The 24,830-nt window shown below is 43.2% G+C and overlaps 1 long non-coding RNA gene across 1 annotated transcript; it reads left to right on the forward strand.

Annotated features, from left to right (window-relative positions):
* Positions 1–24,369, forward strand: LOC138259302 (uncharacterized). Its single transcript, XR_011198703.1, has 2 exons — positions 1–140; positions 22,989–24,369. It is a non-coding gene; the product is annotated as an uncharacterized lncRNA (long non-coding RNA).
* Positions 24,370–24,830: the final 461 nt, after the last annotated feature.

Raw genomic sequence — 24,830 nt, forward strand, 5'->3', positions numbered from 1 at the left:
TGTCCTCGGGGCGCCGCACCCTCTTCCTCCAACCCGGGCCTTGTTTCCGCCGGCTTCCTCCGAGTCACTCGTGGACTTTCCTCAACTCTACCTCAGCAACGAGGTGGCTCGGCTCTCCGAGAAACAACCCCAATATTCCGGTAGGACTGGGGGGAGAAACATGCTGTTATAAATTGGGGGGCATTCCGGCAGGGAATTTCTGTATCTCCTCCCAGTCTGCACAACCCGGTACTAACCTCGTTTCCCCGCGCATTGCCTCGTCTCTCGCCCCCTAAATCCCGAAGTGTCTGGAATCTCCGAGAAAGAGCACGAGCCAGGAAACATAACAACAGCTGGAAATGATATCCGCCTGCTTCATTCAGAAATCTCCCGGAGGCCCACGCTGGGCTAGGCAGTGCTGGGGATTTCAATTCAAGACACAGCTGTAGGGAGAATGCAGCAGGAGAAACGCAAGGCTTTATTTAGTGTATGTGGGGATACGAGGCAGCAAACATTACCGCCTAATGAGGTCCACTAAATTATAGTTCCCGTCTCCTGCTGACCTCAAGATAGTATAAGATGGCCGCGAAATCTTCAAGACCTCTTTGGTACATACTCCTCTAAGGTAAAAACAAATGACTTGCTGGCTTTGAAGCCAAACTGGCGAAAACGATCCCTAGCCATTAGACCATATTTAGGCTTTGTTGTAATATGTACTGATCTTTCCAATCGTGATTTTGGCTAGGAACACAGATATTGACTTTAGGCTATTTATGCACCTTGGAATCAATCTGTATGAACCAATAAAGCAAACCTCTGCTGACTGCATTTGCATTTACGCCCATTCGCACTTCTGAATGCACTTTGCTTTTAGGCTGTCATAACACGTCCACGTTTCGTCTGGTCTCTGCCCATCAGAAGATGCCTTAAAGGTAGCATCTGCAGATTTAGGGCAAACCCTATTTGACACCTCAAGTAAGCTCAGGTGGGGACGTCGGAGAAAGCTTCAGTATTTCTTTGTGTGTTGGCACCTCAGGGGGTGAACCCATGCTCAGCATGGCAGCACTCTGTAGTAGTGCCCAGGTGAGGAAAGCACATTGGTGGACCTCTCAGTTAGGCAAGGTGTGTAATAGAGTACTCTGAATTAGGTCGATTTCATAAGAGAGGTTTATGTACATTATCTCACCAATGCACTATCGTAACATTCCTTGAAGTTGGTAATCTTTGATATTCATTGGTCCCAGACCCAGGCACGATGCCACTCCAGTTGTATAACCATGCTACTACATTTGCCTATGTGATTCTACAAAGTAGCCAGGTGGAGAAGTCAAACGCTTACACGAAGAGACAAAAGTAGGCTGGGAGCTCAAATACCGTGTGAGACAGTGATAACACACAACATGCTAAATGTCCAGCCAGGGTCATTTTTTAATAAAGGATATATCTTTATGTACACATAAGAAATTAATGGTAGTTAAAATGATGGAGAACAAAAACACTAAAGGGTTCTAGCACCCTTTGGCTCCACGATGCAAGCCCAAATGTTTATGCAACTTGTTGGGATAGTAACAGACGTACACCTCTGCCCTGAGTGCCCAACAGTACTGATATATGAATACCTAAAGCTGATTTTTCTTGTCCTAGGCAAACACAGATCATGCTTGTGCGCCATGACATAGCCCTATCCCACGGATTGCGGTCTTGTTGGACCAGGAGGGGTGCCCAAAGCACTTCCCTAATAATGGTGGAAGGCTACAGCCTTCACAAGGAGTTAAGAAGCACATGTGCAATGCTGGCAGCATACAGTGTAGTGATCAGTAGGCGTGAACAGGTTCTTTTTAACCCATGTCACTGGAGTGAGGGCTACAGGCCCACTCATTTTTAAAGTTCAGCTGCTGTGTGCTTACCTTACCTTTGGCATACATTGGTTAGATGTGAAGTGTGCACAGTGCCGCACAAAAGAGGTGTATCTGTACTGGGTGAATGTGTGCTTGGGAAAGTACAATACAGGGATAATGCAGTACAGAGCAGTGCATGCATAGTGAATGCACGTGCTAGATGCATATGTGCCTATGATTGCTACAGTATATGAAGGAAGTAGTGCCGTACAGTACATGTAGTGTAAATGAATGTGCCAGGTGAATGTGTACCTGTGAGTGGTACTGTACATAGAAGATACAATGCTGGGCAGCATGTGCATGTTAAAGGCATATACTGGATGTATGTGTGCCTTTGGCTGTTACAGGACATGGAGGATACATTACAGGAGTGCGGCCACGAGTGAGATACTTTGCACCTGCTAAGTGTAGCCTCCCAGGCTGTGAGAACTCTGCTGCAGCCATTGTGTGCACCTGCAGATGAGGCACACTCAGAAATTCTGGACTCTTCACGCTGTTGGCGTGGGTAGGACAGGTTTCGGGCCTGTCGACCTCAGAGGTATTTGCTTCTAGCAGTGCTAGGGCACTGGAACACGGTGGGCTTCTGAGACTAGGACTTCTAGTGGGACATATCCTGGATGTTATCAATAGGAAATAAAGAATACCCATTATCGCTAACATGAGGAGGGAGTAGGACAGCGAATCACCATAGAAACACTAGAGTCCCGACCTCTAGGGTGGATTGTGTAGTTGGAGTGAATGTCTTGGGTTTCACTTTGGGAGACCTAAGCATGCATGGTGAAAGATGGAGAGGAGGTTGAGAGACCCTACCAGACAGATTTGTGTATTGCTGCATTACTGTAAGCTGCATAAGACACACACTGTGTTGGTTAACGGTTGAAAAGAAAACATTTCTCTTTTTTCATACAAATGAGTATTTGGCTGGACAAAGATTTATTGCTGCTGCTGTATGCATTTTGAGTTGTGAGCATGTATTCACTAATCTGTATCCCCCTGGGAGCCTTTTTGACTGCTTAGACTATGCTACCCTGACAGTCAAGTGTAGAAGGGGTGCTTGGCCCAGTTTCTCACAATCTTTAGTAAGTCGGGCCCTGGGACACCGGGAGTAAAAGATCTCAACCACCACAGTTGGGCCCAGTAGCCCCTGTATGCCCTATGGCCTTCTGAAAGGGGTTCTGACACAGCACATATGCTGTCAAGTGTCACAATTCAGATCAAAAGTTTCTCGGGGCAATATTATCCCCTGGGTGTATGCTTGTGAGAGCTAAGCTCTATTTTAAAACATTTGCGTCTTGATCTGTTACTATGGCTTTGTTAATGTTTCCAAATCCAGTCAGTGGAACCCAAGGTGCCAAACCCAATGTTATATTGTATCCAGTATCCTATAATATATCATTTTATCCAAGAGCAATTTGCTTACTAGGGTTTAGGCGAGATGTTGCAAGGGGGCAGCATTGGGGACTATCAGTCCCAGGGTTCACAGGGGCTCACAGGAAGAGCCTTTGGTGCTATAAATAACATGGAGCTCATACTGCTGCGTGGGACATTCCTGGGCAAAGCCCGGGCCAAGGTCGAGCCCGTCTTGCACCCATCAGCACCATGAAGAGCCAGGGCAGGACCACCCCGCTTAGCTCTTTCACTGACACTACTTATGGTGCCCTGGTAGCATCTGCTGAATTGCGCAGGTACATTTAAGTTTTCGCCCTTCCTGTACACTCTCCCAGGTCCTATATTGTTGTGGGTTATAGCCTTTGAGCCAGCACACATTAGGAACCAGGGCTGCGGGGCCTTTTTGGGGTCCCTGACTCTTTGTTGTCTGAGATATACTAGTCGTTGTTCATTGCACATTATACCCCAGCCCGCTTGGACATAATTAAAAAGTCCTGGAGAGAGTGCAGGGCCCTTGCCTATCAGCTTCTTTGCAGATCATTCTACTTTTAGCTCCTCTTGGTATTTCTCACTTTATCTTTTTGGTTCCTCGCTGGGGCGGCATGTCGTCCCTCAGCTAAGCGGGTAATATCTCATCTACTTGGGTAGTGTGGAACGGGCTACGGTCACCTCATTTTGGACCCGTATTTCACTCCAGGATGTTTTTATTTTTCTTTGCCCTCGCACTAGGGTGGGACGTTGTCTTCCAGTTTGATTGATCAACCAAGGAAAATCCCCGGGGTGTGCTTGCTGTTGATAGACACTTCTGACGTGTGCCAAACTCTCTCTTAAACACCCGCCTGCCGTTCCTCCTCTGACGTCTGCTGGGGTGGGGCATCGCCCCCCAGTTTGTTTTGGCTTCGAGGAAAGGTTACTGTGTGCACACGGGGTTTACCAGGCCCTCAAGCCCTTTCAGGAATTGCCTGACTTCTACTGCCCGAGCCCTACTTCACTTCTTCTTTATTACTGCAACTCACACGACCTTCCCTGGTGTCGGGACTATATCCTGACTGACTGTTCGAACCTTACTGCTGAACCCAAAGGCGGAGTCAGCGTATGCAAGGTGCCCGGTCCTTTTTGTCCCTAGTTATCCCTGTCAGTAGCTTTTTTGACCATTACATTTATCCTTTGTGTTCTATGACACATTCTTGCTCCTTTTGTGTTTTTAGTCAAATATTTTGTGTTTACGATTATAGGCTCTATTCTATCTATCAAGCTTGTGTTTCTTCCATGTATTTCTTTGATTGTTTTATTGTGTTAAAATGGGCAAGCTAAAAAACAAAGAAGGCTCTCTCGGGTCACCCAAGGCCAAAAAACGCCCCAGCCATGCCGCTGAGAATTGCACCCTTAAAAACAACTAGATCGATGAAGTGGAAACGCCAATCAGCGAGGGGAAATCACAGAAGAGTGCCCCAAAGATTACCTACTTTTTCAAAAGCCCTGATAAAAGTACCCCACCAGTGACTTCCACTAAGTGTGCCCTCTTCCTCTCTTAATTCCATTTCCGAACCAGGTCCTGTTCTCACCACTCCAGCCTCCCTAGATATTTTGGGCCATGTAGTAACAGGTTTTCAGTACTTCAAAACCTAGAGACAGAACAAGTCACTGATCAGCTCAAACTCCTTAAGTCTGGTAATAAGTCTGATTCCCTTATTTTAGACCATCTAACAACGTTGAAATTATTTCGACATACTGAGTTACTTGAAAGACGAGACAGCCATCTTAAAATCTTTGATCTCTAGTCTTTTACCCTCAGTCCAGGAAGAACTCCCAGGAGCCAACATACCAATGGGACACTAACGTGAACTTAAAGCGATTACGAGCCAGTCTTCCCAACTACCTCTGCCTGCTACCTGCCCTTCCCAGCTACCCATATCCTCATCCCAGTTCCAAATGCCTTCCTGTGCAATTGTGCTACCTGATCCTCTGTTCCCTATTGGCCCCAATTGTCAGGGTGACACATCGCTGTGGGGGTACCAGACCACTTTCTCGCCCCTTAATGGCATATTACTGGCGAGGAACCCTGCCTTGCAGTAATTATCTCGTATTCACGCCCCAACTATCCTTGTTCAAAGTGCAAGTCTTATCCAGCCTTGCAAAATCTGGGGGGCTCAAACGTTTTCATGATTAATGTGCCTAAGCTGGGCCCCAGATCATTCAAAGACACTGATTCTCTCATCAACAAGGTCATCTACTGGATTAGAACCTATAAGGGGGTGCCTTTCTATCATTCACTCAGACATTATTGGGGCCCAAGGGTTTCGATGAGCAACACCCCTTTTGATTGTGTCTGTCTGGTGCTTGCCAGCGAGTCCCTAGTTAAGTGTCTGATACGCTTGGACTCTCGGTCTATTGCCCCTTTCTGGTTCTTCTAGCACACCAAAACTTAACCACTAACAAAGCCTGATCTTATTCTCAAATGTGGTCCTCTTCTTCTTGCCTTCCTAATCCTCCTCGAGGTATTGACAGGCCACACGCACCTTGCGCAATCCCTTCCAATCTTCCTACTACATTTCAGCCTCCAACCCCCAATTAATATTCTACTTCGAATAATCCCTTGTTAGCACCTTCACTGAATCCTTTTTTGTAATTCAAATGGCTCTCTTACTGAGACTGACTGACTACTTCCACCCAAGATTTCCTCTATTCACTGCACTTGTCTCTTACCATTTCCCTGGAGATTTCTGCCCAATCCATCAGTCCCACACATAAATCTGACAGTTGACTCACAGATCCGAAATTCTGAGACTTGTGTGCTCTCATGGAACATTGCCTCTATCATGGATAAACTTAATAACCAAGTTTGGAACAGCTTCATTGATTCTTTCCATATAATTTTAATACAGGAATCTTGGACTGTTTCTCCACTTTTTAGTCCCGGGTACACTTTCTTTTGTAATAATGCTATCCCATCCTCTAAATGCAAAGCCTCAGGTGGCTTGATAATTTGGATCAAAATATCTCTCTGCTGCTAATGCAAGAGGCTGGATATCTCCTGATATTCTAGGGCTAAACCTTAGCCGTTTGCAAAGGGTGCTCTATGAACATCTTGAATATTTACAACTACACATCTCCCAAATACAAAGAGTCCCCAACCCTTGCTATTGTGGAAAATGTTCCCCCTTCTGATCCTAGCTCTGGGCTCATGATTCCAGCAGGCAGTTTCAATATCACCTGTCAACCATTATATAGCTTGTTACAACCATAACCCAAAGTGAAGGCAAAGCCCTGGGTATTCCTTCTCTGGAGGCGAACGGTTGAAAAATCTGGTCTGCTGCTGTCTTACAGCTTGCTTCTTTAACACTTTCCTATGGCCTAATGGCAAGTAACAGAAGATCTGTGTCTGACAAACGTAGAGCCTTGACCTTTAAAAAAAGGTTCCAATACATCACTTATCGATTATTGCATCATTGATATTAGACTACACCAATCTAGGCAACTAGAATAAACACTATCAGGGGATTTTCTCTGTGATTTATCTGCTTCACAACTGCAACAACTACCATGCCCTTATGTTACTAACAATAGAAGGTGCATTACATGATCATTAATAGCAAACAATCATGACCTGTTAGCTGCAATATATACTCTTTTTCTGGCCTAGTTGGCCAATGTGGAAAGCCAATCTCCACCTAAGGCAATATTAAACAATCATCTTTCCTTTTTGGAGTCTCTTAAAGATTTGTTCCTGAGGCCCTATAAACTCAACGTATTAATCCCTCTAAATGTAGCCCCTGGTATAACCAAGATTGTTGTCGGGCCAAGGCGCGCTTCTTGAGGAACATCAAAGATCACAACCTATTGCTGTTCGTGATGCCCACCATTTGTATAAGCAGGCCCTCAAAGATAAGCAATGCAAGTGGGACAGATCCATTTGGCAGGATTTGCTAGATGCCCCCCAAGGTAGACAAGAGGTGCAGTTTTAGCAGATTACCTCACAGGGCCATTCTCGGACCACTATGCCCATTGACCATTTTATTTCTCCATCTGTCTGGATCAACCACTTCTCAAATGCTTTATGGTGATACCACATATAATCAGTCCACTTCTGTTAGCTTCTCAACTGTTAGTCCTGTAGGTGAACAGTTTTCTTCTGTTTAGAAAATACAAGACTGGCATTTGGGCCCCTTACATCAACTGCCTTTCAAATCAAATTCTTAAAGAAGCTGATTTAACCACCAGTTGGGCTGGGGCCCCTATTATTCAGATTTATCAAAAAGGAGGTAGGATTGATCCAAAAAATTACAGACCTACAAGTCTCCTACATATCCTCCTAAAAATCTGTTGCTCTGAGCTCCTCCCAAAGCTCCAGGACTGGCTAGGCAAAGTTGAAATCCAGTCCCACTTCCAGGCTGATTTTCAGCGCAAGATCAGTACTGTTGATCAAGTCCTCCGATTTTTTTCTTATCATCTTGAAATATGTCTGAAAGACCACCTTTATATGGCTTTTGTTGATCTTTAGGCTGCATTCGACCTTGTCCCTAGACATACTCTCTGGGAAGTCTTAGACGATCTCAGAGTTCCCCCTGACATTTTAAACATTCTGATTAGGCTCCAGCAATCGAATTATATGAGAGAAAGATGGGGCCCTGTTGGTGGATTGAGAGACCCCATTCCAGGACGTAGGGGAGTTTGCCAGGGGTGTGTACTGGCACCTGCTTTATTCACCCTCTTTATCAGTGAGGTTGTTGACCATCTTAACTTTGAGAAAGCTGACACCCCGAAGCTGAGAGGAATTAAGATCTCCATGCTTCTCTTCACAGACAACACTTTCCTACTGTACAGGACAACTTTTGGCCTACAAAACGTTTAAACCAAATTCAAAGGATTCTGTCACTCAAGAGGGGTAAAAATTGACACTTAAAAGACAAAACTCATGGCCTTTAGGCCTCATAGAAATTTTAATTGCCACTTCACTTTAGGCACTACGACTTTACAGTTGGTTCAAACCTTTGACTATCTTGGGGTTAGGACTTCCATCTCTCTTTTATTGTCACCCCAGATTCTCAAAAGTAGCCTGATTATCCATCATACGTCGGCTGGTATTCTAAAAACGAATAGAGACTCTCAATTGCAAGCCCTATCTCCAGCACTGAAGGTATACAGGGTCAAAACTCAATCAGCTGCACTTTACAGGGCAGAGTTCCTAATCTGCTAAAGGAGAAGGAACTCAAGTTCCTCAAACCATTGCTCAAACTCCCTCAGTCTTCCTCTTCAATACCTATTGTCATAGATACTGCTCACAAAGGCTTTTAGCATCTTGCCGTCCTTAGACCCTTTATTTATCAGATTAGACTCTGGTCCAACCATGATTTGGACCCCTACAGAAGGGATCTTCTAGTAATTAATAACTTACAATCAGGCAATGAAATCAATTGGCTTGCGAGTCTAAATGGATGGTTCACGAAACTAGGCCTTCAGTCCTTTTATACTTCTCCAGGGTGTATTAATTCAAACTCTAAGGCTATGTAAAAGAAAATATATTGGGATTTCTTAGTGACCCAGTGGCATCAAACTACCAACTTAGGATCTTTATTTCCCCAAATTGTGTTTTACAAACCATTTCCCAGATTCAAGGTTTTCCTAAATGAGATATTCCGCCCCCTGGCACAAAGCCTATACATTAAATTCCGCTTTAGAATTTTTGCATTAAGCTTCTTTACCAGTAAATGGTCTGCAGGCTCTTTTTCCACCCCATAGTGCAAATTGTGTTGGTATAAATATGAGAACATTGGCCATTTTCTGTTCTTCTGTCTTTTTTACTTCAGCCCTAGGTGCAAATGAAGTCACCATTTATGCCTCTTTTTGGGCCTCAATAGATTTTCGCTTGCCAACTGGATTTTTATTCCTGATTCTTCTTGGACCATAGTGTTTGCTATCAGTATTTGTTTGCTACTTGGTCTATATGCTCTAGACTTTCTCTACCCAAGTTTTAGAAATGTTGCTACGCATTTCAAACAATCTACTTCTGCAAACGTTTTTTTATTTTACCTGATATGTATTTTATTAGCTTGTCAGTTTCGTTTATGATTTAAGATATTCTGTATCTTATTTTCTGCTCTTCTTTTCTTTTCTTTTTTGTTTAAGTTGAGATAGCACTTCATAATGAGCAAAGGATCCTAATTGCTCCATATTGTTATTTATTAAGATCTTTATTAGAATATTGACTGTTTTCTATATTTATGCATATCCTTTGCGCAACTTGTGGTATCTGGAAACTGTGTTTATACTTTGTTGTTTAATCCCCACATATTTTAGTAGTCCCAGCAATTTTATATTGGTATATTAATATGCACTTTAATAGACTGCCATTTCTCCTTCTTACTTATTCACTTTACACTCGTAACTTGTGGTATCTGCTAACTGTGTTTATATAATGTCTCCATAAGTACTATTAAAAATGTCTGTATTGTTTTCATTGTGTACTTGTATGGCCTTCAGCTGAAATAAAGTATTTTTTTTCTCACTACTAGGATTTATTCAGCCCAAATTTTAAAGTTAAGGGGCCTGGTTTGGAGTTTGACGGACAAGTTACTTTGCCACAAATTTGACGGATATCCCATCTGACGTATTACGATCACCATAGGCTATTAAGGGATCATAATACGTCATGTTTGTGACGGACTAACTCCCTATCCCAAACTCTAAATTAGGCCCAAGATCTTAACTACAAGCCCCATAATGTAACATGTTGCAAATTAAAAAGAAGAAATGGCCGAAGTTAGAAGGCACGTGATATTTGACAACTTATAACAGCAATCTTGAAGCATCAAAATTCCCAGAATATAACACAGAGCCGCACCTAGGAATATATGTAATTTAAACACTTGAACAAATACTGTTTTTCAGTCAAACCCCCACAAAAGACCCTCTCAGGAAAACTCATTGTTGCTTACTGCTGCTAAAATTGAATTATCTTGAAGTTTTAAATGCAGGTCAGTGTTGGGGCGTATTTTTGCCACTATCAGCATTTCCTGAGCTGTGCTGCTGCTTCGTCTGCTAACACTGAGGGAGGGATTGTACAATCCTGCGAGAGGGAGAGAGTTCATACTTTCCCTTTCAGTTTGAATCCTTTCGTCAGTGTCTGTGCTCCAGAAGAAGTACAAATTTGTTTTTTCACTTGCGTTTCTCGTGCACATGATTCCTCAGGCAGCTATGCATTATGTTATCCCACAGTTTCTGAGGGAAACTGTGGCGTTGCTGCTTACATGCAGTAGAATGTGAGAGGTGAGTTATATGTGATGTAATATAGAGTGTGGGATAAGAGAAGGTTCTGTGGAAGTCAGTGGGGACTTGGAGCTTGCTTTTGTTTGTTCATTATTGGTGATGCACACATCATTCAACAACATACTAGTGACACATCCACTTGTAAGTACTGCTTGTTTACTTTTGTGGCGTTCACCATCAGTGGCACACAATATTAGTGACTAATGTGAAGTTTGGGAAGGAAACGTTAATATTGTGACTTACAGCACTTTGCTCATGGATTGCTTCCAATAGATTTCGAAATCACCGTGTATAGGCATATAGGTGTTCAGCTATTTTTTAAACACAGTACTTGGGATTATTGTAATACAGAGCACGTTCGCTTATACCATTATTGTAAATGAAGTTTCACAGTTTTGGCTGGATTGGGGTAGATTGGAGTGAGGTGGATTGGAATGGGGCTAATTGGGATGGAGGTGAGTTGAGGTTGGGTGGATTGGAGTGCAGCAGATTCTTTTGGATTGGACTGGACAGATTGGAATGTGGCACATTAGAGTGGGGTAGGTTGTTTTGGAATGGAGTGGGACGGATTGTTTTGTATTGGAGTGGGTCAAGGAGTGGTGTGGACTGGATTGGTGTGAGGTGGATTGGAGTGAGATAGAATGGATTGGGTTGGATTGGGGTAGATTTGAGTTTGGCTGATTGTGGTGAATTGAAATGGGGATAATTGGGATGGAGTGGTGGATTGGGGTGAGGTGGATTGGATTGCAGTTTGGTGGATTGGGTCCAGCAGATTGTTTTGGATTGGACTAGGGCAGATCGGAGTGGGGCAGATTGTTTTGGATTGAAGAGGGGCATATTGGAGTGGGGCGTATTGGAGGGGCAGATTGTTTTGGATTGGAGTGGGGCAGATTGGAATGTGGCACATTAGAGTGGGGGAGATTGTTTTAGACTGGAGTGGGGCAGTTTGTTTTGGAATGTAGTGGGGCACTGGAGTGAGCCATATTGTTTTGTACTGGAGTGAGGCAGATTTCTTTGGATTGGAGTGGGGAAGGTTGTTTTGGATTGGGTGGGTGGATTGAATTGGAAGGGGGTGAATTAGGGAGGGAGTGGTGTGGACTGGATTGAAAAGGAGTGAGGTAGATTGGATTGGGGTAGATTGGAGTGGGATGGCTTGGAATAGGGCTAATTGGGAAGAAGTGGTGGATTGGACGGGAGTTGGGCGGATTGGGGTGTGGCAGATTGTTTTGGAATGGACTGGGGCAGATTGGAATGGGGCAGCTTGTTTTCGATTGGGGTGGGGCAGATTGGGGTGGGGCAGATGGGAGTGGGGCAGATTTGAGTGGGGAAGTTTGTTTTGGAATGGAGTGGGGCAGTTTGTTTTGGAATGTAGTGGGGCATATTGGAGTGGGACAGATTGCTTTGGATTGGAGTGGGGCAGACTGTTTTGGATTGGAGTGTGGCTGATTGTTGTGGGGGAGATTGGAGTGGAGCAGATGGGTCTGGGGCAGATTGTTTTGGATTGGAGTAGGGTGGATTGGATTGAATTGTGTGAGGTGGATTGGAGTGGGGTAGATTGGATTGAGCTGGATTGGGGTAGATTGGATTGGTGTGGCATGGACTGTGGTGGATTGGAATGGGGTTATATGGGATGGAATGAAATGGATTAGGGTGAGATGAATTGGATTGGACTAGGGCAGATTGTTTTGGATTGGAGTGTGGAAGATTGGAATGGGATAGATTGGACTTAGGTTGACTATTTCAGATTGGAGTGGGGCAGATTGGAGTGGGGCAGATTGTTTTGGATTGGAGCAGGGAAAATTGGAGAGAGCAGATTGTTGAGGATTGGAGTGGGATGTACTGGAGTTGTGCAAATTGTTTTGGATTGAAGTGAGGCGGGGTGGAGTGGGGTGGATTGTTTTGGATTGGAGTGGGCTGATTGTTTTGGATTGGAGTGGGGCAGACTGGCGTGGGACAGATTGTTTTGGATTGGAGTGGAGCAAATTATTTTTGATTGAAGTGATGCAGATTGTAGTGGGGCAGATTGTTTTGGATTAGAGCGTGGCAGATTGTAGTGGGACAGATTGTTTCTAATTAGAATGGGGCAAATTTGAGTGGGGAAGATTGTTTTGGTTTGGAGTGGGCAGACTGGAATGGGGAAGATTGATGGGGAGCAGATTTTTATAGAATTGTGTGGGGCGGATTGGAATAGGCAGATTGTTTTGGATTGTAGTGGGGCAGATTGGAGTGTGGTGGATTAGAATTGGACAGATTGTTTTGTATTGGAGTGGTGCAGATTAAAGTGGTCCAGATTGTTTCGGATTGGAATGGGTCAGATTGGAGGGGGCAGAATGTTTCGGACTGGAGCAGATTTGAGTGGGACAGATTGTTTTTGGATTAGAGTTGAGTAGATTGTTTTGGATTGGAGTGAGGCAGATTGTTTTGGATTGGAGTGGGGCAGATGGTTTTGGAATGGAGTGGGGCAGATTGGAGTGGGGCAGATGTTTTGGATTGCAGTTGGGCAAATTGTTTTGGATTGTAGTGGGGCAGATTAGAGTGTGGAAGATTGCAGTGGGGAACTTTGTTTTGGATTGGAGAGAGGCAGATTGTTCTGGATTGGAGAGAAGCGAATTGGAGAGGGGCAGATTGGAGTGCTGTGGTTTGGGAGGATTCGAGTGTGGTGCCTTGGAGTTGATTGTATTGGAGTGAGTGGTTTGGATTGGAGTGTGGTGGATTGGATTGCTCTGGGGTGGACTGGATTGAGTGGTGTGGATTAGTGAGGGGTGAGGTGAGGGAAATAGGGGGATTGGGGTTTACTGCATGATTATGTTTTAAAGCTTCATTTCAGAAGGTACACATAAGAAAGAAACAATTTGCTTTGCAGTATTTTGAACAAGATAATCCTCATCTTTTGAGAACTATGCCCACGAGCATAAACAAAGCAAAGCATGAAAAAGAAAGTTAATGATAGAAAATAAATCTTTCCAATTTTGCCACATTTTTGCCAGTCACACACCTTTTGTTTGCATAACACTAAATGTTAAAAAGAACAATATAGTACCTCAGTCACTTAGGAAACAGCTGACAGGCACTGATTAAGTTGAATCAATCAGAGCATGGTCCCTCCTGCATAGAGAGGAGCTGAAATGATGCTATGACTGCAGTGACCATTATGAGGCTGTAAAGAAGAGTGCCACACAAGCCAACAAATGCTAAAGAATGGGCGGGCTCCACACCCTTTTTGTTACCAAAAGTGTCTGACAAGCAAGAGACATGCGCCAGCTCGACCCTAAATATCAACTACCAGAGTAGACAGTGCAAGAAAGCACTGGAAAATAATCTGAAAGGGGATTAAAGGGAATACTATAGAAAAACAAGTGAGAGAGGAGTTAGAGCAAAAAAGGTAACAGAGGAGGGAGGTTGGCTAGGTGAAAGAAAATGATGCAGAACTCTAAATGGTCTTGGACATTGTGAAATTCACTGTGAGATCAGAAAAACACAGGGCGGACCATAAATCCAGGGAAAGAAGCTTTGTAATCCCTAACAGTTTGGCATGATTGACATAAAGTCATTCATGGAGCACTTTCCATTGGTATTCGCCCTATGCAGAAAATAGTCGCAGGCAGGATATTGACAGGCTTCTGACCACATCTTGATAATGTAACAGAGCATATTTCCAAAGTGAATGTCAAATCTTTTATGATTGGAATTGTGAAAAATTGTCTTTAAGTAGAACTTTTGTAAAGGGTAGTGGAGTTCCATGAAAACTGAAGTTCAGATTTGGCCATCTGCAGCAGATATGGGAGCACCAACTCTTCCTGGCTGGATATAGGGGCCACTATCTTCCTGCTGACCTCATGGGTAAATAACTTGCATTTAAGAGCATTAGTTGCTTTTGTGGCAGGTTTATTTGCTTCTTTACTAATGCCCATGCAGTCCTAAGGCATATTTAAGCATCCCACATTGAGTGTTCTCAGGATCCATACTGCCAGATTCAAGGATGCCATAAAAAACTCATGTATTGCAATAACGTATCAGATTATATTAGCATTCTCGTGCCACCTAGATCAAGAGCTAGATGTATAGAGGCGCCATTGCAAACATACCTGACATCGCACACTCTTAATAATGCCAGGGTGGGCACACTGACAATATCATTTAACTTAATAGGTGCAAAAATGTAAACTGCAGTTCTCCCTAAATGTGGTGTTTTTTACCAAATGAGCCAGACCAGTCAGTCAGTCAAAGAAACTTTATTTGCTCACTTCCATTGCATAACAGTGCTAGAAAAATAAAAACACCTTAGAAGGAAGAAATAATTAAAGAATGTAAAACATATAACTCCTCCACAAAAAAAGAATAGTTAAAAAAAGCGAACACCAAACTTTTACATTCAAAATAAAAGGACCCCCTAACCACTTAAAATACAATTAAACTGCAACGTTTCATTAAAAGGTTTTCTTGGAACTGAAGCCGCTTTCTAATCCATACAAGCCATTAGCTATAAAAAGCAATCATACAATCTTGCAGAAAGTTACCTCTTTGAAGCTATAGACAAACCATGATGTACAATTGCCTTTCCAATAAAGTGCTTCAACAGTGCAGTAGGTCAGAGGAACTGCACCAAGCCTTAGGTGCAAAGAGAAGTACTGTAGGAGGCTGGCCTGCTTTGTACTGGGTACCAAAGGTACTTACACCTTATACCAGGTCCAGTTATCCCTTATTAGTGAAATGTAGGCAGTGTTGAGAAGCCAGGCTGTGGCTGAGCAACCAAGGCTTATATAGGAGACATGCAAAGCTCATGCAATACCACTGTAGTCACACAATACTTATACACATGAAAGAAAATACAAAAATAAAGGTACTTTATTTTGGTGACACAAATGCCAAAAATACCCTAGAGACTATACTCCCTTAGGAGGTAAGTAATATACACATTATTTATACAAGAATGCAGAAATAGCTGTAAGAACAGTTACAAACAATGCAAATAGTGAACATCAGAATAGTTAGCAATGGGCCTAGGGGGAACACAAACCATATACTACAATAGTGAAATGCGAAAGTCGGTTTCCCACCTAGGCAAATGTAGTGTGTAGAGGGGCACCAGGAGTGTAAGAAAACACCAAAGGTATGTAATAAAACCCACCCCAGACTCCAGGAAAACAGAAGTAAATCACAGTAAGTTTCCCAGATCACACAAGAACATGTGATATGCAAGAACCAGAGGAGACTGCAAGACACCAACAATGGATTCCTGGACCTGAAGACCTGTGGAAGAAGGGGACCAAGTCTAAGAAGCACAGAAGAGTCCAGGGAGAACAGGAGCCCCTGCTAACCGGGATGAAGGTGCGAAAGAAGAACCACTGGTGAAGAAGAACAGTCAGTACTGCACCCAGGAAGACAGATCCAGGTTCCTGGCTGCTGCAGATAATGTCCCACGCCGGATGGATGTCTACTGTCTGGTTTGCGTTGCTGGATTCCGCCAACAAGCCTTGGCACACGCAAAGCAAGCAGTTTGTGGAAAATGGCGCTGCCCAGGACCAGGAGGTACTTGGTGGCCTCTACCCAGGAGGGGGCCCTCAGAAGACCGGGCAGTGTGCACAGGAGTCCCACAGCACGGGGACAAAGAAGGTGCAAATGGAGGCCCATGCAGCACTACACAAAAGGATCCCATGCCGCCGGAGAACTACTCAGAAAGCTGTACGTCACAGGAAGGAGTGCTGGGTGCCAGAGCTGTCCTGTGCACAAAGAACTTCGTGGAAGGTAACACACAAGCCTTGGCAACTGCAAAGCACACGGCTCATGGGGGTACTGTCTTGTGTGGGGAGGGAAGCTCTTACCTCCACCAAAGTCGGACATTAGGACCGTCAGGACCACTTCAGTCCAACACCTGTGCTGCTGGATCCACGCACTTCATCAGGAGAGGGGACCCATGCTACCGGTCAACGCTGCAGAGGGGTGCCTGCTGAAGCATGGAAGTGACTCCTTCACTTCAAGGGAGATTTCTTCGCTTCTTCTGGTGCAGGCTGAAGACAGGCAGTCCTCGGAGGATGCACGACCTGGTAACAGTTGCAGTTGCTGGCAGGAGCTGAAGAGAGACCCTAAATAGCCCTGAAAGGGAGATTGGTCAGCTACACAGATAAGCACCTATCATGGAGTGCTCTGATGTCACCTGCTGGCACTGGCCACTCAGATGCTCCCAGAGTGCCCCACCACCTTGGAATCCAAGATGACAAAACCCAGGGACACTCTGGAGGAGCTCTGGGCACCACCCCTGGGGTGGTGATGGACAGGGGAGTGGCCACTCCCCATTTCCCTTGTCCAGTTTTGCACCAGAGCAGGGACTGTGGGTCCCTGAACCGGTGTAGATTGGATTATGCAAGGAGGGTGCGATCTGTGCCCTTCAAAGCATTTCCAGATGCTCTGGGAGGCTACCCCTCCCATGTCTGTAACACCTATTTCCAAAGGGTGAGGGTATTATACCCCTCATCCAAAGGAAATGCTTTTTTCTGCCCTCCTGGGCTCGATCTGCTTGAGCAACAGTGGGGGCAGAAACCTGTCTGTGAGGTGGCAGCAGCTGGGCTGCCTGGAAAACCTCAGTAGGCTGGTATTGCAGTACTGGGGGCCCCACTGTGGAGCCCTCAGAGTGCATGGAATTGTAGAACCAATACTAGAATCAGAATTGGTATACAATTTCCAGGTGTAAGACACCTTACATGGCCATATTCAGAGTTACCATTGTGAAGCTGGACATAGGTATTGACCTATGTGCAGTGCACGCATAAAATGGCGTCCCTGCACTCATGAAGTCCGGGAAAATGGTCCTGGACGACTTGGGGGCACCTCTGCTGGTGCATGGGTGCCCTCACACACAGGTACTTTGCACCCGCCCTTCAGGTGACCTGATGCAGTGAAAATAGCTGTGAAAGGGTGCATGCAACATTTCACGCAGGCTGCAATGGCAGTCCTGCAGAAACCATTGCATGGGCTCCCTATGGGTGGCAAAAGTAATGCTGCAGTCCATAGAGATCCCCTGGAACCCCATTGCCCTGGGTACTTAGGTACCATATACCAGGGACTTATAAGGGGGCACCAGTTTACCAATTATGAGGGGAATACTGTGTTAGCAGTATCCAACAACCAAATTTACAGGAGAGAGAGCATACGCACTGGGGTTCAGGTTAGCAGGATCCCAGTGACACAGGCAAACACACTGACAAACAGGCCAAAAATGGGGGTTACCATGCAGAAAGAGACTACTTTCTCACAAGTACTTTATACAACTTACAAAGCAATTTGTTGGGTTTGAGAAACAGTTGTGCTAAAATGTCAATTCTGCAATAGAAACAAAGTTAAGGCGTAGCTTGCAAAACATACCAGAAAAACCTGCCATGCAATTGGCTATCTGAAAAAGTGATTTGAGAGTATAATAGTGCCCAGGCGTTGCACCTAACCTTAGGCGCAAAAAATTAAGGCCCATGTTTATACTTTTTTAATGCCGCATTTGCGTAGTTTTTTTACGCAAAATCGGCGCAAACTTTCAAAATACAATTGTATTTTGAAAGTTTGCACCGATTTTACATAAAAAATTGTATTTTGAAAGTTTGCACCGATTTTGCGTAAAAAAAACGACGCAAATGCAGCGCTAAAAAAGTATAAATATGGGCCTAAGTGTCTACAACATGCAAGCAGTTCATTGGGTATAATAGACAGTTGCAATAGAATAATGTACCCATGCCAATTCTGCAATCTGAGACACAGATTCACAAAATAAAGTGCTAGACATTCCATAAAACACCATACATTATGCAGATCAGTCCCTTCTAAACTCCCATTGTAACAGTGCACTTCTTCTTATCTTTAGGCACTGCCATATGAAGAGAGCCATAGTGTAGCAGACCAAGGGACCATAAAGGTGTAGCAGGCAATGTAGCGCAGGTCTACACTGTCTAAAATTGTATGTTTTAAGAAGTGGTACAATCAAACTTTTCCTAGTGACATAATTAAAAGAACAAAAGAAAACAATGTGCAAGTTAGTTTGGGTGGATGTTCCATCACACGGGCAAAGGCCTAAGTCCTTCAGGGTATGACACTTTTGAGGATAACCCATCATAAGAGGCAAGGAATTAAAAAGGATCCTAGTAAGAACAAATCGATGTTGCTGATTCTGTATGGCAGACAAATAAAGTTGAAACCCTTCATGCAGAGATTGAACTATAAGAGGTAACTGCAACTTTATTTTTATTGATCACAGATCTTTTTATTGTAGCATTCACCAAAAATGTCTGCTTTAGCTTTGACTTACTACAGACAAAACAGGAATGAAGTGAGGAAAATAAATCAGGGAGCCCTAATTCCTCCAAGATCCGTTTAACGTATGAGATCCAGGGTATGTCAAAGGCTGCGTCTATTTTCAGACAATGCTGGAGGACTATTTGATTTCGGGTTGCACTAACCCCCTTGTCGAAATTAAGTTCCACAGCAAAATTGGTGCTAGCTTCATTTTTTCCGTGGTGTATGGAATACCTAGCTTGTCATTACACACAGTGTTAGGGAAACTGCAAGGGCCTGCTAAAAGTTTATTGAGAAAGGCATTCTCAGCTAGCTGAATCTCATGTCAACCATGCCGTTGTTGTGATGTGTGTAGATGTGCTTGTGTGCAAGTATGTTTGTGTAGCTGAGTATGTAGTTGTGTTAGGTGTTGTGGTTGTGTCATGTGTGGGTGCAGTGTCAATAATGTGTGTGTGTTGTGTCATGGATGTATGCAAATGTGTGTTTTTGACATGCACTTGTGTGGTGTTGGAATGGCAATAGAGTATAGTGCATATGTGGCGTGTTGTGTAGGGGGACACATATGGCTAAAGTACAGTGTGTGTGCGTGACTTACCTCTCTATCATTGCCACTGCCATTGTACAATGTCCTTTGGGTCCAGGTACCGTCTCCCTCCGTCAACAATCTGCCACCAGTACACCGCCTGCAGGACTGTAATATCTAAATAGGGTCAGCAGTAACTTGCCAGTCTGATGGCTTGGAAGACCACTCTGTTGTGGCGATCTGTGGCTCAGCTGCAATACATCTAAAAACGGCGGACGGAACACCTTCAACTTGATGGCGTTTGTGAACCCACCATCAGGCAGATTGGTAGTAATACTGCCGAAATCTAAATCAGGCCCCCAGTTTTTTGCTAAAATTTTGCAAAGCCAAGATTTCTTATCTATCATCGCCTATCTGTTTGACACCTTTGGCTTCCATGAGTATTTGGCATCAAAGACAATGCCCAAGAAGGAAAAAGACTGGGTGTCACCCACCTTAGAGTTGTTGATGTGAAACACAGGGCTCTTCTTTGTGTTCTTCTGTAGATCATTGTGTAGGTTTTATTTTCATTAACCTATAATTCTAGTTCCTGCATAAAGGTGGTATAGTTCTTTATTAGGCCTTGTAGTGCCCAACCAGTTTTTGCCATCAGAACCGCATCACCCACGTAGAAGAGAATTGGAATAGGATGTGTACCAATGTATGGAACGTCTGTTGCTCTCCTCGCGAGCTCATACAACTCTATTTGCATACTGAGAAAAGAGGAAGGGACAAGAACGCACCTTTGCCTAACCACCGGTTTGATCATGAATGGTTGATTGCACTCACCCTTCCTGCCATAATGGACACAGGCACTCACCTCAGAATACAGTTGCCCAGTAAAAATAATGATGGCATCCTTGATTCCCATCACCGACTTAAGTGCCAAAAGCTATAACCCTCTATAATGTTAAAGTATAACCCATGATAAGGATAGATTTTTGGGATCTTAAATTCTATGTAAGGAATGGACGGGTGCATAGTACAATTTTTAGAAAGACCACTGCCTGCAATAGTGTCCTTCATGCTACCAGCACCCACCCCAAATCTACTATTAACAACATACCATATTGGAAAAATGATACTAGTTAGGCGTAATTGTAGTGAAAGGGGTCTCTTCCTAACTAACATAAAGGGTGTAAGACAACGGTTCAGAGCTAGAGGATATGAGGATGGAACTCTACAGAGGGCATTTAATAGAATACAACAGGTACCGAGAGAAGACCCATTGAGGAAGAGTGTTAGGTATCCTAATGAACAAAAGGGGCGAGTGGCATTTATTACCAAGTATTCCAAGCATAGAAATTATGTTTATAAAATCCTATGGAAGCATTGGAATCTCTTATTGGATGTGCCAAGTGTGAAAGAGGTTATGCCCCCAAACCAAGAGTAACATATAGAAAAGGCAAAAACAATTAAAGATTGGTTGTGTCCCAGTTATGTAATGGCATCACAGGCCACAAAGACATGGTTTTCGAAAAGCAATAACGTTTTTTTTGTATGCAATGATTGTAACATTTGCAAATATGGTAGGAGTAAGATCAAACCATTCTGTTCCAATACTGAACACACATATGATATACGTCGACACATCACGTGCAAGACCAAACTCGTAACGTAAATTATAGGTTGTAAACGTGATATAATTTATGTTGGCAATACTGTTAGGCTATTGAAGCTTAGAATCCAGGAACTTGTACGTGCCATCAGAAATAATAATAGGAGGTATCCTATGACCTCCCATTTGGTGGTACGGCATGCAGGGAATGTGGAACTTTGGTTCCATGGCATTGACCATATCCTCTTGAACCCTAGGGGTGGGAGATAGGGAATTGTCATTGAGACGCAGTGGTAAGGGATGGAACTGTTGCTTACGCAGCATTGATATGGGCCACAATACGGATGATGAGTTCAATTTCTTTCTATGGCAAGTATTATGGTAAGAAACAGTGCTTAATTTGTGCTTGTTGTTTCAGGTGCGGTGCACCGGCACTTATTTTTCTGCCTCAAGTATTTATTGCGAGCAAAAGACACTAAGACGAAAGATGGAGGAAGAGAAAAAACCAAAAAGCGTCACAATGGGAGAAAGCAGAAAACTATAAGAGTGAGCTGAAGGGGCAGGCAGTGGCTTTAAATCGATCGAAGAGGCCCGAGATGGCTTCAGGGTTATGCTGCCTCGGTACTCCTCGTTCGCACATTTAATTGCAGCAGCCGCATGTTTAAGAGGAGGGCTTTGGGCACCAGCACCTTTTTATTTACAAATTAAGCACTGGTAAGAAATGAGCAGCAGTAGTTGTTTCTGGTGTACACAGTTTTCAATGCCGATTTATGGATCGGGTCGGGAGCAATTGATACTAAGCGGGGGGACATTATTACTGTGCCAAAACATGATGTATGTTAAATGTGGCTTGTTTGATATACAGGCAGTGAGTGGGTGTTTAATTGCATTTTGGGGACTGTTAGAGTCGCTAAAGAAGGAGTTTCATTATGTCACTTTGTTGTCAGAATGGAGACTTGTGGTCGTAGGTGGATTAGTCACTATATTTGACTTTAAGTGCTAGGTGATAAAGTAATAACTATCATGTTCAGTGGATTATTTGTGATGGGATGGGATATATGAACACTGTGGAGAGTGATTCATTATTGTAACGCTAGTTGGGGCTTTTACGTTGTAGAGCGTAAATGACACACGTTTATACAAATATGAATGCTGGTGATGATTTTTCAGTTTGAATATGTGATATCAACTAGGAACTAGTGGCGTGTCAGGGGCAAGACACACCACAGATTGCGATTAGGTTTTGTTTTTAGGGGGGACTTTGGGGCTCCTGTGAGTTAAGGGCAGCTGAACGTATACCGGACTGTAGTGTGATTTACCCATGTGGCACCGGAAAATGTATTGGTGAACTGGGCATTTGCAAAGTATTTTCCACTTTTGAAAGGACTCATTTAATTATAGGTGTCCACTAGTGTGGCTTAATGGACTAATTGTGCTGAATTAACTGGGCACACCTTTTGAATATATGAATTGGTGGCATATACAGAATACTGAGGACCTGGTATGGTGTAATGCAAGTGGAATGAGTGGTCCTACTGGAGTCTTTACTTATTATTGGTATGTATAAGCCTTAGGACTGGAAAGATTGGTTTTGAGGATGGGAAGACCACATTCAATGTGGTGAATGTAGTGGGGGTGGTTAATCGTATCTGAATTCTGGATTAGAAGTGATATCAGGAAAGTAATTCATTTCTTGATACAAAGGTTAGGCTTAATGTGGGTGATTCATATAATGCTGTATTGTAGAATCAATGATGGTTGGGAAACTGTCCTTATAAAATAGAAAACATAATGTTCAGCGAGAGTATGCATATTATAATAAAATGTTTGTATAAGATAGAAAATGATATGTATTAAATAAGTCATTGCCTGGTTAACACAGTTGAGTGGGTGGTATTTACATTATACCCATAGGGTTCCAAGTATGAGAACATCTGCCTGATTTTAACTTGTGGTATAGCAATGATCTCTTCTGTTATTGTCTGTATTAATGTTGGTATGTGAAATTGTGGGTGTGAGATACAGTGGGATATTTTATACTGTATATATCTTTTTATTGCAGCCCTGAGGAAGTTCACAGGAAGTGAACAAACGAGTTGGCTGTGCTGTTTTGTATCGCTGATGAAAATAAAGAAGCTTTGAGCCTACAATTGGGACGTGGACTCAGATTTGGAGGAAATATATCATATTGGTGCACTACCAGCTATATTCATTTAATGCACAAACTGACTGTGATTTATAATAATAGATCTCCAAACCTACAGTGGCCAGGTCACCCTGTTTTCATGGTAGCACCAGTGTGGACTATTTAAGTATGGGTTGCTTAATAGCCAATACCAATTTCATCGTCAGTTGTAGCAGGCTCTGAAAAACATACAAGTGAGGTCAATTGGAATATTCAGAAATAGATATAGCAACATAGGCAAAACAATGAATATCATTGTAGAAGTTCTGCCTTATAAAAAACTCAGTATTCCATCAGCGTTTCACATACAAAAACAGCCTTCTAACATTCTACATGAGTGGTTCCCAACCTGTGGTCCAGGGACCCCTGGGGTCAGCAACTGCTTAGAAATTTAAAATAATAAAACAAAATATATATGTATTAACATTAGGTCCCCAGCTTTTAGTAATGACTTAGTGGGAGGTCCCCGGATTACAATAATGATTCAGTTGGGGTCCCCAGGTTCCAGTAATGATTCAGTGGGGGTGCCCGGGTTCCAGTAATGATAACATGGGGGTCCAGAGAAGTCAAAAGGTTGGGAACCACTGTTCTACATAATAGAGTCATAACAGTTGAAAGTAGTCCCAGTGTAAATATAGTAAAGAAGACGATCAATACTGAGGCACATTAAATGTAAGAATTTAAATATTGAGTCCTACAGGCTTCATCTGATGGGCTCAGTGGAAACTGTGAGTTTGGATCTGGAGTTTTTTGTGGAAGAAATTATTATTTTGCCACATCACCAGAATTTGTTCCACTTTACTACACCCTTGCGCTCTCGTATATGGGTCTGAACATCATTGGTTCATTGTATATCTCTGCAAGCTGTGACCTGGGGTAGAACATGGGTGACTTGCTGCATCATCTCACTCCTTTTAAAATGGATAACCACGTCTTCCTGAGTACAATACACATTCAGGATTTACAAATATACTCACTATGATTTTCACTCACCCTAGAGGCTAATACACAATACAGATTCAATTGGCTTTATGTACTGTTAGTTTACATTGCTACCAAATTAAATAATACAAGATTTTCTTTCAGCATTTCCACTCACAGAACTTTGTGTACAATCATTAAATATGTCATAAAGGATAAAAGAGGAGAAGGTGATTAGGACAGTCGTGAGGTTCTTGCAAGAAAGTATGATAGAATTGATAAAGTAAAATGCCAACCATTATAACCGTTATAGACTTTAATAAAGTGAAAAGCTTTATGTGCCCTGCTTGCATTAAGTTACCTTAATGTTATACATAGATCTCTGCAGTGAATGTAACCACCAGCTGAGGGATCTTAGGGCCATATGTACTAAAGCGTTTTCCCATAGACACAGAATGGGTAAAACCCTTTGATACATCTGGCCCTTACTGGCTAATATGCTACACTGTTCTCGGAAATCCCCCTCAATTTCTAAAGAACTTCAGCTGTTTACAAAATGTGTCAGCCAACACAAAGCTTTTTTCTCTTGAGGACTTCAGGGCAAAAGTATCTAAAGCAGGTCTAGGAAATCAAGATCACAGACTGATTTTCAGTGTTTCCACATGGCATGCAATTACACACAGTGATTCTAGATTGTAATGATTAATTGTCAAAAATTATCCAGAATATATGACATGTATCCATACCTACTTCATTTATCCTGGACCCCCTTGCTTTAGGATATAGATTATCTGATCC

Source organism: Pleurodeles waltl, chromosome 9, assembly GCF_031143425.1.
Source record: "Pleurodeles waltl isolate 20211129_DDA chromosome 9, aPleWal1.hap1.20221129, whole genome shotgun sequence".
Taxonomy (NCBI): domain Eukaryota; kingdom Metazoa; phylum Chordata; class Amphibia; order Caudata; family Salamandridae; genus Pleurodeles; species Pleurodeles waltl.